General features: G+C 36.2%; 1 protein-coding gene across 5 annotated transcripts in view; it reads left to right on the top strand.

The window, feature by feature from the left end:
- LOC136030850 (potassium voltage-gated channel subfamily KQT member 4-like) overlaps positions 1–17,990 on the top strand; it is a 317,182-nt gene that overhangs the window by 221,788 nt on the left and 77,404 nt on the right. The gene's annotated exons all lie outside the window — the stretch shown is intronic.

Genomic DNA, 17,990 nt, shown 5'->3' with positions numbered 1-17,990 from the left:
CCCATTTATGAGACGTTTCTCATGAACCGTTTTAAAGTCAGAGCAAAACCCCTGATCAATTCATCAATTTAAGTACCTTAAATAAAAACTAGATTGATCAATACTCGGTGCTTTTTTCGAACTAAACTCGGGCTTCGAGTTTAGTTCGAAGCTTCATAATTTTGGGACACAAAGACATCTAAAGCTGAGGTAGCAGCTTCCTAATTCTAGTAACTTCTAACTAATAAACAAAGTGATGGATTTGGCACTATATCGCTGTATACAAGGTAGAGCTACCATTGATAGTCTCCTGCACTAATGAAATTTAGTTCTAAAAACCTGGTTTTTTTTGCTTTTGCAAAAAAAATTTAAGTTTTGCAACTATTCACTGTTCCACTGTTGATGGCATTATTTTTAGCAGAGACATTTTCTGCTGAAGTGGGTGAAAGGGCCCGTCAGTCCCATTACCCTTACGGTTTTATACGGATGTTTATACATGAGCAATATCTGTTTATCAGGTTAATTTAGTTGCCAAATTCAGTAATTAATTTGTTAAGCAATAAGAAATTAAGTAATTACGTAATTTTAGTTGCTTTGTCAAGTAACTGTGTCAAGGTAACTTTGCAAATCTTCAGGCAATTTTTTACCCATTGGCAACACTAAAATTAATGGTTAATTTTTGTTAACAGCAGCAGCCATGGAAGAGATAATACTTTATTAACATAAATACAACTAAAAATTGCTTATTGTGACTCACGAATGAAAGTAAACATCAATTAGAGTAGTCAATTAGAGTAGTACCAATTCATGGGGCAGGGGTAAATTTATTTTACATTCTAGTCGCAGGGGGCAAAGATTTGTTATTTTTCTATTTTTAAATATGATTCTCAAAAAGGGCATTTTTGAATGAAAATAGGCAGAAAAAACATTTTCTAAAATCTTTGGAAAATCTAGGGATGGGAGAAAGGCTGCTGCTCTTTACGCTAAAGTTTGACTCTTTCTCTTAACACTACTTTTTAAAACAGTAAAAAACTTTAGCGTAAAGAGTGGGGCGTTGATGAGGAAGCAGCCCCTTTCATATACGAAAGTAATTTTTGTTCGTTTTAAGTTTTAATGTCGCTCCTTACTTTCTGTTAAAAAAAATCTTGTTTTTTTAATACATTTCTGAACGTTTTTGAATCAATGCATGGTTTGATTTTGGCTATCCGCACATGAATAATTAAAACGAAATTTGCATATTTATTTTTTTGGCTAAATGGCTTTCTCATAGTTTTGATCGAATGATTTTGAAAAAAGGAGCGGGGGAGGAGGCCTAGTTGCCCTTCGATTTTTTGGTTACTTTATTAGTAACCAAAAAATTTGGTTATCTTTTTATTAGTAAAAGATATACGTAACTTACAAATTAGCTTACGGAACGAACTTCTATATTCTCAAGTTCTTATTACGTATATGAAGGGGCTCACCCCCTCGTCAGTACCTCGGTCTTTACTCTAAAGCTTAAATTGTGTCCCAATTTCTTAAGAATGACCCCTGAATCACAAAACCCGTCTGCGCTCCCTTCATGAAACATTTCTTCCCCCATGACAAATTCCTCCAAGGAAAGTTCCCCCAACATATCCCCTTCTTCAAACCCCCCCCCCCCCAACCTAAAAATCCCCCAGAAAACTTCTGTGCACTTCCAAATAACCATTACTATATGTAAGCACTGGTCAAAGTTTGTAACTTGTGGCCCCTCCCACGGGGACTGTGGGGGAGTAAGTCGTATCCAAAGACATAGTTATAAGGTTTGTTGATTACGCTGAATAAAATGACTATCTCAGAATTTTGTGAATTTGGTGACCTTTGGAAAATAATTAGTGGGGGAGGGGGCCTAGGTGCCTTCCAATTTTTTTTGTCACTTAAAAAGGGCACTAGAACTTTTCATTTCAGTTAGAATGAGCCCTCGTGCAAGATTCTAGGACCACTGGGTCGATGCGATCACCCTGGAAAAAAAAACAAAAAAAAACAAACAAATAAACACGCATTAGTGATCTGCCTTCTGGCAAAAAAAAATACAAAATTCCACATTTTTGTAGATAGGAGCTTGAAACTTCTAAAATAAGGTTCTCTGATACTTTTAGGGGTTGTTTCCCCCTATTTTCTAAAATAAGGCAAATTTTCTCAGGCTCGTAACTTTTGATGGGTAAGATTAAACTTGACGAAGCTTACATATTTAAAATCAGCATTAAAATACAATTCTTTTGATGTAGCTATTGGTATCAAAATTCCATTTTTTAGGGTTTTGGTTACTATTGAGCCGGGTCGCTCCTTGCTACAGTTCGTTACCACGAACTGTTTGATAACAATTTTAAAAACAGATTGTCAAGATTTGAGAGAACAGACCTAAATAGTGAAAAAGGAAAAATATGAAAATAAAAAAGAAGGCGTTTTTTGTTGTTGTTTTTTCTTGAAAACATGTTTTTTATTTACCTTTATTTGTTAATAGAGGAAATACTGAATAACATTTTATTCAACCGAGTGCTCAGATCCAATTTGTTTTCAAGTTTTTGATGCCAAAGCGGTTGTATGAGTTTTCCTTGGGGGGTGGGGCTGATTAATTTATCAAATTCGGTCGAACTCATTAACAAGTTTTTCCGGTTTAATTAATTCAGTAGTATTTTAAGTAATTTGAATAATTAAAAGGTCAGCATTCAAAGTCCAAAATTCATTCAGAAGCACAACAAACTTCAAGATTACAGAACTTCAAGATTAAGTTAGAATTATAGAACGAATATATCAATTAATGTTTCTGTAAAACAGAAAACTTCCCAGGTGAATACCCTTCATCAGGGATTATTTTGCAAAAATAAGTTGAACTATCAAACAGTTTGTGGTAACGAACTGTAGTAAGGAGCGACCCGGCTCAATACTAACCGAAATTCTAAAAATAGAATTTTGATACCAATAGCTACATCAAAAGAATTGCATTTTAATGTTGATTTTAAATATATAAGTTTCATCAAGATTAGTCTTGCCCATCAAAAGTTACGAGCCTGAGAATATTTGCCTAATTTTAGAAAATAGGGAGAAAAACCCCCTAAAAGACATACAATCTTAACGAAAACCACACCATCAGGTTCAGTGTATCAGAAAACCTAATTGTAGAAGAGTAAAGCTCCTATCTACAAAAATGTGGAATTTCGCATTTTTTTTTGCCAGGAGACATATCACAGATGCGTGTTTATTTGTTTGTTTTTTTTCACCAGGGGTGATCGTATCGACTGAGTGGTCCTAGAATGTCGCGAGAGGACTCATTTTAACGGAAATAAAAAGTTCTAGTGCCCTTTTTAAGTGACCAAAATAATTGGAGGGCACCTAGGCTCCCTCCCAAGCTCATTTTTCCCAAAAGTCACGAGATCGAAATTATGAGATAGCCATTTTTTCACCATAGTCGAAAAACCTAATAACTATGTATTTGGGGACAACTTACACCCCCGCAATTAATTAAATATTAAATACCCCCTAAATAAAAAAAAAACGAAAGAGTCAAACTTTAGCGTAAAGAGCGAGGCGTTGAGGAGGAAAAGCCCCTTTCATATACGGAGTAATTTCTGTTCGTTTTAAGTTTTAATGTTGCTCCTTACTTTCATTTAAAAAACTTTTTTTCTTATTTAATATTTGTTAGATTCGGTTCAATATTACTCGTTCTGTTTTAACTTTAGTTTCTTTATAGTAAATGGAATCCAGTGGGTTTTACAGCCTAGAAGATAATACAAAAATCTTAATATGTTTAGGTTAGGTTGTAAATTTTATTTTTCACGTAACTTCGAAAAATATGGGTATATACTCGTTAGATACTATTTTGGCACATGCTACCCGTTAGATATTTCATAAAATATAGTTTGCACTGTTTCTGCCAAACCTATCTAACAGTCGAAGATGTTTTCAAATTTCAAAATGCTTCATATTTAGAAAACTTGTAAATCTTAATTCTAGTAAAATATTTCTCATTCTTTGCAACTCTCTTCATTATTCATGCTTCGTTCAATAAGTGAAAAGAGGTAAAATGAAACCTTAATTAATGTTAAATTTTCAAGCTTGTAGAAAGAGATATGAAATGCTCAAACCGCTCCGTGGATCATTTGCCTATGACAAGGAATCAGCATCTAGAGCTCAACTAAGGGGAATGGAGACATCCCCCAGTCCAAAATAATAACCAATATGTAACATTTCTAATTTAATACAATAACTTACATTTATACATTTTCTATGGTTTGAGAAGTCTTTATTTATGAGTCAAATTTTGTTCATCCGATCACACATATTTTAATTCGTTGAAATATGCTGATTTCAAGATGCAACATACTCACCTTTATTACTAATTTGTATCATTCGTTGAAATGAATTGAACGGTGTAGCAGACCTTAGAGTCATAGAGAAAAAGATATACAAGATAAACCAACAAGGACCCAAAACAAAGGTCGTTAGTCCTACTAGTCCATATCCTCCCTTTTCACGTACAATCAAAGACTTTGCATTACTAGATACCAAATTACATTTCTTTTATAATTAATATCCGCTCGTCTTTTATTCGTAGGTAGATGAACCTTATAAGGCCACTACAGGCTTTACATTGTTTGTATAATCATAAATTAATTATCTTGAGCACTGCTAAATATTTATAGCTGATATAGCCTATAAGGTAGAATAAACCTTATGAAGCCAGTACAGCCTTTACATTGGTTGTATAATCATAAGTTAATTATCTTGAGTACTGCTAAATATTCAGAGGCGCCATTTGGGGTGGGCAGGGGTGGGCAAATGCCCACCCCAGATTTTCTATGGGGGCCCAAGCTTCCACCACAAATGGACCCTTTACCGGCCATAATAATCCATCACCTCCAACATAATCCATTCTGTCCAATTGATATGATTTGAAATTACTACACGCCTATTGACCATTAACATATTAGCCAAAGAGCGTAATTACCTGACGACCTTGGGGTCGAAACAGAATCCTCGACAAACAAGGGAAATTTCGTCGAGACGTGCAATCTTCTCGCAGAGTACTCTCCTACGCTCTTCAACAAGCTGCAGAGACGGTACGGTCACTACACATCCCATGAATACAAGAAAGATCTTATTTCGGTGATCGGTTCTAGGCTTCAGCCCACGATAGTGCAAGAATTAAAAAGCGCTAAATACTTTGCCGTTCTCGTTGACGAAACGAAGGACAACTCGAAGAAAGATCAGCTCTCCATTCTTCTTAGGTACTTTGACGAAGCAAAAGTAAAAGAAAGACCGATCGGATGCAATCACATGAAGAGCCTGGATGCTGAAAGTCTAGCAAATTTCATTCATGACACAGAGACAAGAATTGAACTCGATTGGAACTACTGTATCGCACAGTGCTACGACACAGCAAGCGTAACCAGTGGACCATTCTCCGGTGTTCAAGCTCGTTTGAGAAAGAAATCGCCACAGGCAATCTACATTCATTGCCATGTACATAAGCTAAATTTGGTCATTGCGAGCTGTGTTGAATCTGTCGGCACTCTTGGTTCTTTTTTTTCACTGGTCCAGACTCTATATACATTCATTTCTAATAACAACACTCGGCATCAGTTGTTTGTTGAGGCCCAGAAAGCTGCTGAACTGCCAGTTCGAAAGCTGGAAAAAAGTGCTGCCACACGATGGTCTTACTGGTATCGACCTATATCGAAGTTTAGACTCCGATATGAATGCATTTTAGGTGTACCGTCTACTGTAAGCGAGGGAGCCGACGGCGAAGCACCGACAAAGGCAGCTAGGCTCCAGAAGAAGATGGAATCGTTCCTTGTTATCGTCCAATTGCACTACATAGAAGCAATTATGCGAGCGACAAACTCGCTGTCTCAGCAGCTCCAGGCCGTCGACTTGGTTATTTCCCGATCGCGCACCCTGATTCAGGCCACAAGAAGCGAACTCACCAACCTGTATTCAGACGCTCCATTCATATCGCTTTTCGAGAAGGCTAAAGAGTTTGCGACAGAACTCGAAATCGAAGTACCTTCTGTGAATGAACCCGTGACTAGACCCTCCGCTGTTGGTCAGAAAGGACGACCTCGAAGAGCTCAAAAGACCACCAAGCATCTGAAACAACTTGTGAGAACTTCGACGCTAGGAAAGAACTTCATCGAATCTGGCAATCGGACTACAACTTTGGCGGACGAAATGAAGCGAGAGTACTTCGAAACTTTCGACCACCTACTAGCCGAATTTGACAGAAGGCTCACAGATAACTTGCCAGTGCTGAGCACACTTGAAGCCTTGGATCCAAGCTCGACCAAGTTTTATTGACACAAAGTTGCTCAAGCGTTACTCTACTGTTTACGGCGATCTGGATATCGACAACATTCCTCTCGAATCTCGAGCTGATATTGCCAAGCGTTCCTTGCTCGATGGGGAGAAAAAGCCGGAAAAACTCCTAGACATTGTCGACCGTCTTCAGGCATTACCAGTGGCTTACTCAGAAATAATTAAAGTACTTCGTATTGCTGCCACACTTTCTGTGGCAACAGCGAGCAATGAGTGTTTGTTTTCTGTTTTCTAGCCTTGAAATAGTGAAAAACTACCTGCGGTCTACAATAGGAGATGATCGTCTCAGTCACCTTCTTTTGATATTTACAGAGAAGGATTTAGTAAAAAATTTGGACTACGACCAGGTTGTTGACGATTTTGCAAAGATGAAACCTCAACGGTTCCCCTTGTTACCTTGAGTGTTGTAATATTTTTTTAATTTGTTATGTTTTTCCTTTTTGTAAATATATTTGATCTGAAAGGTTTCTGCTGAAGGGAAACAGAGATTTAGGTTACAACCCTCATAATAACAATGGAGGTTACTTTAACCGACGTATTGTTTATTTAAATAAGAAAGTTTCTTGCTGAGGAAGACCAGCCTGTAGTCTGGTTGAATTTTACACACTTTCAGGTTAATCACTTAACCTCGTTGATTGTATTCTTCGGTTGTTATAATTAATGTTAGAGGTCAGTGTGGCTGAGTTCCATATCCGGCTACAGTACATTTCCAAGCAACACACGGGTGCTGAAAATACGTTTTTACTTAGAATATTTGACTGATGTGCTGCCAAAACCCGCATTTTTTTCTTACGCGACACGAAGTGAATCGGGGGAAGGGCCAGATGGAGTTCATGCCCACCCCAAGATTTGGCCCAAACGGCGCCTCTGTGAATATTTATAGCCTGATATAGCCATTGAATGCCACAAAAATATAGCCTTGTTGTGGCCATAAAGCCACAACAAGAGGCTTGAGAAATAACATTTAATTTGCAAATATAAAACTAAAAGTTTTTTTTGTTTTGCTACGGTATTTTTCCCCATATCTATGGCTACCAATACCACTATTGAAAAACTATATCAGCTTTAAGGAGTCTGAAGTCAATATTCTGTTTCTAACTGATGGAACTGATCTGACTTGATGGAACCATCATAAAATTAGGACGGGTCATTTTACACTTGCGTAAGCACATCCGTCCCTTGACCTGCATTGGTAGGACCCATTGCTGTTCCTGAGGTCATAAATACCTCAACGATTCATTTAACAGGAAAATTGCAACCTAACAACTAACAACTATAGTATTGATATTTTAACTGACGATGTTTTGAACTAAAGTTGTTAAGAGTTTCTTCTCCAAAGGCTAGGGGACATGAAATTAGCTGACAGAAAATTCATTTATTAAGGCCAGAATGAAGAAGTGCATAGATAGGGAGCATGGGTCATGATAAATAGGAAGTCTTTCTTAGGCTGGGAAGGTATTAATAATAGAATTCTAGTTGCTCGTTGTACGAGTAAAAAGTGTAGGGAATCCGTCAAAGTAGTATATACCCTAGTAGAGCCAACTGACGGAGATGGTAGTGGCTTAAATGAGCTTTACTTACAGCTACAGGAACAAACAGACTGGATCCCAGGTAGAAATATGGTATTTTGCTAGGGAATTTAAATCCCTTGGTTGGTTTTAACCAGCCGATAGAAGAGCTTTGCTGATGGTTTTATCCTTGGATGGTGTACCAAATAATTAATGGTGTACCAATAATTATTAAAATAATTAGTGTATAAAATAATAAAATAATAGAATAAGTTTGTTGTGGTAAGGTAGGAAATGATGGCAGTAGCAGGTTTGGTTTTGAATTAGGTGTTAAGTGGTATTGTGCTTATCCTTGTTCCTTCTATATGGATGAATTTGATGGACTTTGTCCTAAGGAACAGGGCAAAAGCTATAGGAGAGCATGGAATCAAATTTGTATGCTTAATATCCTGGGAGATTGGACATTTTTTTTTGTAATCTGAAACTGGTTCTGTAGCTTGATTAAATAGAAAAATAATTATTTTTAAAAACTGAAAGTAAGGAACAACATTAAGACTTAAACGAACAGATATTATTAGGTATATATGGGGGGGTCGTTCCCTCCTCAATACCTTTCTCTTTACGCTAAAACTTAGTTTTTTGCTCCAGTTATTTAAAAATGACTCCTTAATCACAAAACCACTTCAATTAGAATAAGAAGCTCGTTTAACGGTTCCAAAAAAGTTTTAGCGCAAAAACCGAGGTATTGAGACGAGGGCGACCCCCCTCTTATACGTTATAATTTTGGCTCTTTTTGAGTTTTAATATTGCTAGCTGTTTCCAGTTAAAAAACCTTGTTTTTTATTTTATTTCTGTTTGATTTATAAATAATGCTGCAAAATCCGGGTACCCTTCCATGGAAAATTCCCTTCCTTCACGAACACTTCCTCCATGGAAAGATCCTCCAACGCATCCCCCCGGCCTTCCATAATCAACTGAAAAAGCTCACAGCTTACAGACTTCCCCTCGAGACTGTGGGGGGCCAAGTCACCCTCAAAATTTCAACAGGTTCAACAGGAACACCCTAGGAAAAAATACGCATCCTTAATCTTTCTTCTGGCAAAAAAAAATCAAAATTCCACATTTTTGTACATAGGAGCTTGAAACCTTTACGGTAGAGTTATTTGATATGCTTAATCTGATAGTGTCATTTTCATAAAGATTACTTGATGTTGTGGGTGCATTTCACCACTTTTTCAAAAATTGGGCAAATTTTCTAAGGTTCATAGCTTTTGAAAAAGCATCAAATTTTATTCTTTTAATGTATCTGTTGTTACCAAAACTCTCTTTCTAATAGTTCGAGTTAGTATTGAGCCGCACGACCCATTACTTACAGGTCGTTACCACGAACTGTTAGATTACTGATCATTGTTCAAATAATGCGGGTAAATCTGGCTCACTCTCCATGGATTGTAACCCCCCCCCCACTCACGATAACCTTCTTCATAGAAATTTCATTCAATTTATAAAGTACCCCCCACCAATCAAATTCCCTCCAGACAGTTCTATCCCTGCTGAAAATCCCCCTCCCCTGAGAAATGCTTGTAAATTATTTAGTCTGAAAAATTCTCCTTAGCGTACTGTCATTTGAAAAAGACTTTAATTTCTCATCGGTTTCTCGATCAGTCCGGAAATGTCCCCTTCCATGGAATTTTTTCCCCAGAATCGAAACACATGGAAAATAACACCTCGGGTAGTTCCTCGGATTATCTCCATATGCAAAATTGAGGTGACAAAGAGAATATATATGACGATTAAAAAGAATTTCGTATAGGAACTCCGTCAAGTCTCCCAGTGTCAAATTTCCCACAGAAAGTTCACCTCGAGAAATTTTTCTCCCCGAGAAAAAATTTCCTTATTATGATCCATCCCAAGCACAAAATCTCCATCTCCCTCCCGAAAAATGTCTGTATGTTTCTCAATAACAAATACTATACATAAAAGATGGCGAATTTCATAATTTACAGGCCTCTCTCCACGGTCTCTGGGAGGGGAGGATTTTACCCCAAAAGACATTATTATTTGATATTTCAACTATACTGAACAAAATGGATGTACCAAAGTTTTTATCGGATAATTTTTGGTGAAAAGGGCGTGGGAGGGGGTCAGGCGCCTTCTAATTAATTTTGTCTCTTAAAAAGGCACTAGAACTTTTAATTTCCGTTCGAATGCAGCCTCTTTCGATCTTCTAGGATCATTATTTCGATACAGTCGTCCCTGAGGAAAACAAAATAAAAAAATAAAATAAACAAGCATAGGCTACGTGGTTTTTCTTCAGGCAAAAATAGCAAAAATACACATTTTCGTATATAGGAGCTTGAAACTTTTACAGTGGGGTTCTTTGGTGCACTGAATACGACCGTCTGATTTTCTATTTTAGGGGGTTCCCCCTCTATTTCAAAAATAAGGCCAGCTTTCTCAGGCTCGTAACTTTTGATGGGCAACACTAAACTTGATGAATCTCACATGTTTAGAATCAGAATTTAAAGTTGATTCTTTTGATGTATCTATTGATTTAAAAATTCCGTTGTTTAGAGTTCCGGTTACTACTGAGCCGAGTCGCTCCTTGCTTGCAGTTCTTTACCACGAACTGTTTGAAATCCGCTTAGTACTTGAAATTGTAAAAAACGTCGATCACAAGACAAATGAGCTATTACTGATATTTCATAATTACAGTTAAGTTTATTTTTAGGCTTGGGTCCTTATGTCTTCTAGGATTGCAAATCTTTTGGAGTTCTCCTGATTTGATCATTAGATCAATGTAAAATCATTCTGTTCTTGAAGATAGGGTGCTAAATTTATTAGGAACATCTTCTTCCAGATGGCTCACTACACTTCCTGCATTACACTCATAACTAAGTGTAAATGTTGTCCTTTTTCGGGGCCCTAATACTCATAGAGTTCCCCTTGAATGTTGCCAAAATCGAGCTATAAAGGCAGCTATAGCTATTTTAGTTAAAAATCGAGCTATTCTGGTGAAAATCGTTTCAAGCGATTTAAATCACTTTAAAACCTTTCAGATATGGTAGATGTATCGTTGCTCTAGAAGTATATGTTTTACCTTTCTTCTGAGGAGATTTCCAATACCATCCTTGTCAGAATTTTAATATGGGGACACCGTTTCATTGTTTCCTTGCATGTGTTACCTTCACCAGGAAACTTATGAGACAAATATCTTTTAGAAAAGTTCATGTGGCAATAATTTGTCGCTTGGGAGAACGTCTAGGGAGAAGTAATCCCAAGAAAGCCATCTTCAAACTCCTTTAAAGGGAGCTCTAACCGTTAATTTAACACGGTAACTACACTGACTACAAGAATACAGTTTTTCCACTTTTCTTTTCAAACAATCTGGAAAACCTCGGCGATTTTCGGTAGAAAATCGGTAGATGGCTCTCAGGGCTCGGTAAAATTTCCAGTAGGACTGTTTTTCATTTTGTGTTATGTTTTTGGAGGTGTTTGAGCGATTTGCGAATAAAGTACCACATTCTAAAAACTCAGAGAGCGATTCCGGAAATAAAAGCGGGATTTCGTTGATCAATTTTTTTCAAAGTTAACTCTGTTTCGTAGGGGAACTTCGGAAGCAGATAGAAGCTCGAAAAATAATAAAATGTATTAAAGTTTGAAACTAAGTGTAGTTTTCTGTAGAATTTCGGTAGTTTTGGGATCTTCTTTTTTGTCGGAGATGGATAGGGAATTCGGTAGATCTCCTGAAAAATCGGTAGAAGTGGAAACACTGGAACAATATCAGCTTTCGCTGCCAATGTAAATGTTGCTATGAAGTCAAATACGTCCCTTATCCGATTTGTGTTGGCTGGAAAACCTTCTTAATAGCGACCTCCAATCGCAATGTGATTCTCTACAACTTAACAAAAGCTTCATCTAGTCAGCATAAGTAGTTGTCTAGGAAAAAATATTTTTATTTTGAAAGGTAGCCTGACTCCACAGAGCCCCTCCTCCTCTTTATAAGCCAATGAAACATGCGTACAGCTATGAAAAAAAAAATAATTTTGTTTGACATTCAAAAAATAATACGTTTGAAGGATAATAAGGATGTTTTCAGTGGTTTCTCAAATAATCTATAAAGTATGGAATTTAAACCATATAAACTAAAGGACGAGGAAATAAATTTCATCGGAAATGTTAAGTTTTTAGATATTGAGTAATATGTCTTGTAATCATCAGATATTTTCATGAATATGCGCGATGTCATTTTTGGATGACTTTCCTCCTCCTTCTCTTCTGTGAAGCCACTAAAAAAATGGATACAATGATGGAAATACTTACTATTGGTTCCTCATTAGAAAGTGTGGAATCTTGATTATTTCGAAATATCGCCGATTTCTTTTCTAGAATTCCTAAAGCAAGAGAATTCTTTCTATATTAAATTCAGTGAAGAAGAAGCAAATATGAAACGCCCAATAAATACTGAAATATCTTTTCCTGGTTGCTGGGATTATTTTGGGGCTTCAAAAGAAAGACACTCAGATATTATAAAAGCTCACTTTAATTCTTTTTTTGTGATTTTAAGTGCAAAAAAATAAACTAAAATAACAATTCTGTGTTTAATTATGAATGTTTGAGATCAGAAAAAAAGATAGTAAAGCTGCTTTTAAATTTTTTAATTTTAAAATTGGCTGCTATTGTGCCATGTAAATGGCAGCAATTTTTAAAGATAGCTGATTTTACTCAAAAGACAAAAGATAATATAAAAACTCAAAAAAAGGGTTCTAGGCTTAAGACATGTTTGTTGTAATTCCAGTTAAAATTATAGCCCATTCTCCTTGAAGGATATTCTTTGAAATGCCCTGACTTCTATGAAGTCAATTAGCTATACTCTTACGTTTTATATTTAGTTTGCGACAATATTTGTAGGATTTGCTATTTACTGTGGCCCTTTTAAATTTGAAATTTGTATTTTTATAATAAAGTGGGGAACATCTAAGTAATACTCTTAGTAGCGCACTACATCTTAAAGCGACTCATCCTGAGTTAGGTTGTGATGGAAGACACTCTTCCGATCTTTTAGCTTTAAAATAATCAGAATTAATATTTTTCAACATGATTAAAGTTAAAAACATCATCGTTAAGATTAAAGCCTGTAATGGGGTTTGGGGAAAAGTCTAAGACACGTATTTTAAAAGGCAAGTGGCTTGAAGTTATTATTTTTCATTTAATTTGAATGGTCCATATTTTGACTTAAGATGCTTGTTTGCCTCTGATTCTAGGCGAAATTATTGGTCTCATGTTTCAATTCTAAATTCTTGGTTGAACCTGCCTAAGACCAAATATATTTGCTAATTTTCAAATATATCTGCTCAACCCAGCGTGATGAACATGGTAGAACCTCCAACAGATTGACTCTAGTTCGGCATTGTGGAGTGACATGAGAGGTGTAGCATAAGTGGGAGTTGGTAACGTCGGCAATGAAGGGGGAATTAATGCCAGGTTTTTCTTCTCACTCAATTGGACTATCTGTCTTGGCTTTTTCTACAATTAGCCATGGCTTGATGCCCACAACTATTCCATTTTAATTCAAATGCTTCTTATACTTGCTTCTCTTGCCTTTGAGAACCCTCTCCTCAAACCTGGCACCAAGGGATTGAAGCGATGAAAACATAAGAGAATTAAAATCCTAATTCCTATGGGAAACAAAATGGTTAAATGGATGCCCTGTTGACACATCCGACGCAATACCGTAAGGATTTCTGCCCCCTCCAGTTTCTATCCCATTTCTGTTTATTTTACTGTTAATTTCATTAATTCTCCTCCTCCAAGGGGGTGTAACTCCTGCTTCTTTAATTAATTACAATACCAGTATACTAAAATCAAATAGTTACGGCACCTATAGAGCTATTTTAAGCTGTTTTAAGGAAGCTCACCCCCCTCCAAAATATCATTTCACCAGTTTTTCTTATATCCTTATCCCCATGAAACCGGTACCTATGTGTTGAAGCAAAGAAACCGTAGGGGAATGAATTATCCACTGTGATGGAAAGTAAAACTGTCTAATGGATATTCTCTACTGGGAAACAAAGATTTTTGGATAATGGACTAAGGCTTGGATAATGGATTCAAGGATTCAACTTAACAAAGAGCTAGTCGTAAAAATGGGTTAAAAGACTCCTAATACATCAGCATGACTCGTAAATCAGTAAGTGCGTAAACTGAAGCCTACAGGCTTAAACCATATGAAGAATTGTTACCGTGGTGAGGACTCTTTTTCTGTCACTTTTTTTTGTCACAGTTTTTAGTCTTTGTCTCACCCAATGTATTAACCAGCATTTCCATGGACAGGCTCGTGAGCTTCTTCAGTTGATCTTTGGAATTTATTTCACTGAATTAACCCCCCCCCCCAAAAAAAAAGAAAAGTGCTTGCTTTTGTACAGAAAGAATCGCGGTATCAGATAAACATTAATATACTGTTAATTTTTGAAATTATTATAATCTAACTGAACATTTTTAACCACGGTTGCATGTTCAGTTTGACCCTTAGAGATATTGCTTAAATAGATTCTAGACTACAGTAAAATATTCCATAGTTTAACAGGGTTAGAACCTTCAAGAAAATCAGGGGGTCAAATAGTGATTTTTGGAATAAACTGGAGTGGAGGAGGAAAACATTCAACTGTGTTGGCCTCAGGTGGGTTGGTGTTGTATTGAGCTGTTAGCAGTAATAGTAGCATGTTATTGGCCCTCTTTTATAGCACACTGGTTCTAGCAAGTCATGCTTCCACCGGTACCTCAGTTCATTAAATGTGCAAGAATCATGTTGTCTATTTTACTTTGTTCATTTCCCTATGGAACTGGAACTAGCAAGCCACATCCTCCGTTTTGTATCTCAACATAGGATAATTTCCTAGTGCTGAGTAATGGCTTTTAGTTTGACTAGATTTTGACTTAATATTCGTTATGGCTACCAAATAAGGTTATCAGGTTGGATGTAGATGCGCCTTCTGTTTTTTAGTGCATGAAGAAAAGGGAGCGGCATGAAAATAAACTATTGACTGAAATGCGTCTTGATCGGGTGATAGGAACAAATTAATTTTCTGTTCCAAATTTTTTCCTTAACCAAAATCGACTGGCACCTTAAAAAAGAAGTATTACTGCCACATCTAGTAATTTTTATACAGAAGAAAAGATTTTAGTACTTCAGCTGGAATAATCCATTGGAACCTTGAAGAAGAAATATTACTGCTACTAGTTTTGATACAAAAGAAAAGATATTAGCATTTCTATTTGGTTACAGCATCAGAAGAGGCCGCAGTTTAGACTTGTATTGTAAAGTCTAAACTTCAAACAGATTTCGAAAACACATTGCCGAAACTCATTTCTGCCAACACACCTTCAATTCTGTATAACATCACAAAGAGAGTGATTAAATAAAAAAAAAACATTTTTTTCAACTGAAAGTAAGGAGCAATATTAAACCTTAAAACGAATAGAAATTGTTACGTATTTGAGAGGGTTTGCTCCCTCGTCAATACCTCGCTCCTTACACTAAAGTTCGAATTTTGTTCCAATACCTTAAGAATGACCCTTGAATCACTAGGGGTTTGATTAGAATAAATAGCTCTTTTGAAAGTACTAAAAAAAAACTTTAGCTTAAAGAGCGAGGCATTGACGAGGGGGCAAACCCCTCATATACGTAACAATTTTTGTTCGTTTTAAGTTTTAATGTTTCTTTTTATAGTCAGTTGAAAAAACTTGTTTATTTACTTATTTTTTATCGTTTTTTAAATAATGTTGGAAAATCCGGCGCTTTCTTCATGGAAAATTCCCTTCCCCCATGAAAAATTCCTCCATGGAGAGATCCTCCCACTTAGACTTCTCCCCCTGACCCCCCCCCTTCCCCACCAGTAAAATCACCCCTGGAAACGTCAATATACTTCCCAATAACCAATGCTATATGTAAACAATTGGCAAAGTTCAGAACTTGCAGCCCTTCCCCCGGAGCTGCGGGGAATTTTAGCATCCTCAAATACGTATTTATTAGATTTCTTTACTATGCTGAACAAAATGGATATCTCAAAATTTTTATCGGGTGACTTTGGAAAAAAATGAGCACGGGAGAGGGCCTAGTTGCCCTCCAATATTTTTGGTAATTGTCCAAAATAAGACAAGATAAGACATATCTGACTGCACTTTTCGATTCTCTCTGCTGAGTTTACACACAGACATACGTAACCATTCTCGACCAAAATGATATTTTTGAAATATGACAGCCGAAATGGTTGTTAGTAGCAGCAAAGAGAAAGAAAAGTACTGTTTTTAAAAATCTTGCTACTAAAACTTTTTAAAAGATAAAACCATTTGTCTCTCCAGATATAAGGAATAACGGTATTGACTTACGAAAATACTCCAAAAATTTAAATCAATGGAATTAAAGCAAATTTTAAACCATGCAATTATAGAAAAGTCTTGGTCTTTTATATCGTATTTATTCGAGCAACAGGTTGTCAGAAACAGCAAAAAAAAAAAAGATTCCCATTCTCCTGTAAAACTTATATCTTGTAACATAACCCCCTAGATTGGCTTTAGCCGGTCTGCCTCTGGTGTTCGTGGAACTACTGAGTGTACAACCCCTCAAAAAATGCATTGTAAATACAGAAATTATGGAGACAGAACGCACATCTATACATGATTTGAAACATAGGCATTTGACTAATGAAAATGTACATCTTGTTAAAACTCAGTCAACATGTGTGCTAAAAGATATTTTACAGTATCCTTGATACTGATACTTGATACCAGCTGGATGGTAATTTTTACCGACTGTTTATTTTTTATCAATAATTAGCACAATATCCGTTTTAAATGCGATACGTAAAGTCACTACACGATTCAGTAAAACTGCTGCATATACCGACCGAGATTGGGACGTCGATAAATGTCGTGTCTTTGTTTCCTTGTTCTTTATTTAACCAAGTGGAAAATTGCGGTACCATCTGTAAAATTACGAAGGAATCGGGAAAACCGCTGCGTTTACCGACCGAGATTAGGATTTCGATAGATGTATTCCATGTTCTTTATTTAACCAAATGAAAATTGTGGCACCATCTGTAAAATCGCGGCAGGAGTCGGCAAAATCGCTGCATTTATCGACCGAGACTGTGATTTCGATAAATGTTGTGTCACTATTTCCATGCTCTTTCTTTAACCAAATGGAGAATTGTGGCACCATCTGTAAAATCACGGTAGGAGTCAGTAAAACCGCTGTATTTACCGACTAAGTTCGAATTTCTTGTAGATGACATGTCAGTATTTTCTTGATCTTCATTCAACTGAACAAAAAATTTTGGCGGAGTTAGTTTATCAGTTCATTTTTTTTTTACCGTTTTTAAAGTTCATTTTACCGTTTTTTGTAAGTTTGACGCTTTCTGCTAACTCTCCTTTGAAAACAATAAAAACTATAGCGTGAAGAGTGGGGTGTTGATGAGGAAGCAGCCCCTTTCATATACACAGTAATTTCTGTTCGTTTTAAGGTTTACTGTTGCTGCTTACTTTCCGTTAAAGAACCTTGTTTTTTTTATTTAATTTCTGAACGTTTTTGAATCTATGCATGTTTCGATTTTGGCTCTCCGCAGATGAATAATTAAAACGAAATTTGTATATTTATTTTTTTTGGCTAAATGGCTTTCTCATAGTTTTGATCAAATGATTTTGAGAAAATAAGGAGCGGGAGATAAGGCCTAGTAGCCCTCCGAATTTTTGGTTACTTAAAAAGGCAACTAGAACTTTTTAATTTTTTACGAATGTTTTTATTGGTAAAAGATATACGTAACCTACAAATTAGCTTACGTAACAAACTTCTGTATTCTCGTGTTTTTATTATGTATATGAGGGGGTTCACCCCCTCGTCAGTACCTTGCTCTTTATACTAAAGCTTAATTTTTTTCTACAATTTCTTAAGAATGACCCCTGAATCACAAAAGCCGTAGAATAAATAGTTGAAATTACTAAAATAATTTAGCGTAAAGAGCAAGGTATTAGGAAGAGGTGAGCCCATCATATGCGTAATAATTTCTGTTTGTTTTAAGTTTTAATGCTGTTCCTTACTTTCAGTTGAAAAAACTTTTTCATATTTATTTTTCCTAATTTTTTTTAAATAATGCTAAAAAATCCTGCGCT

Source organism: Artemia franciscana, chromosome 9 (assembly GCF_032884065.1).
Source record: "Artemia franciscana chromosome 9, ASM3288406v1, whole genome shotgun sequence".
Classification (NCBI taxonomy): Eukaryota; Metazoa; Arthropoda; class Branchiopoda; order Anostraca; family Artemiidae; genus Artemia; species Artemia franciscana.
Note: the sequence above shows the minus strand (reverse complement) of the source record. Positions and strands in the feature narration are given on the sequence as shown.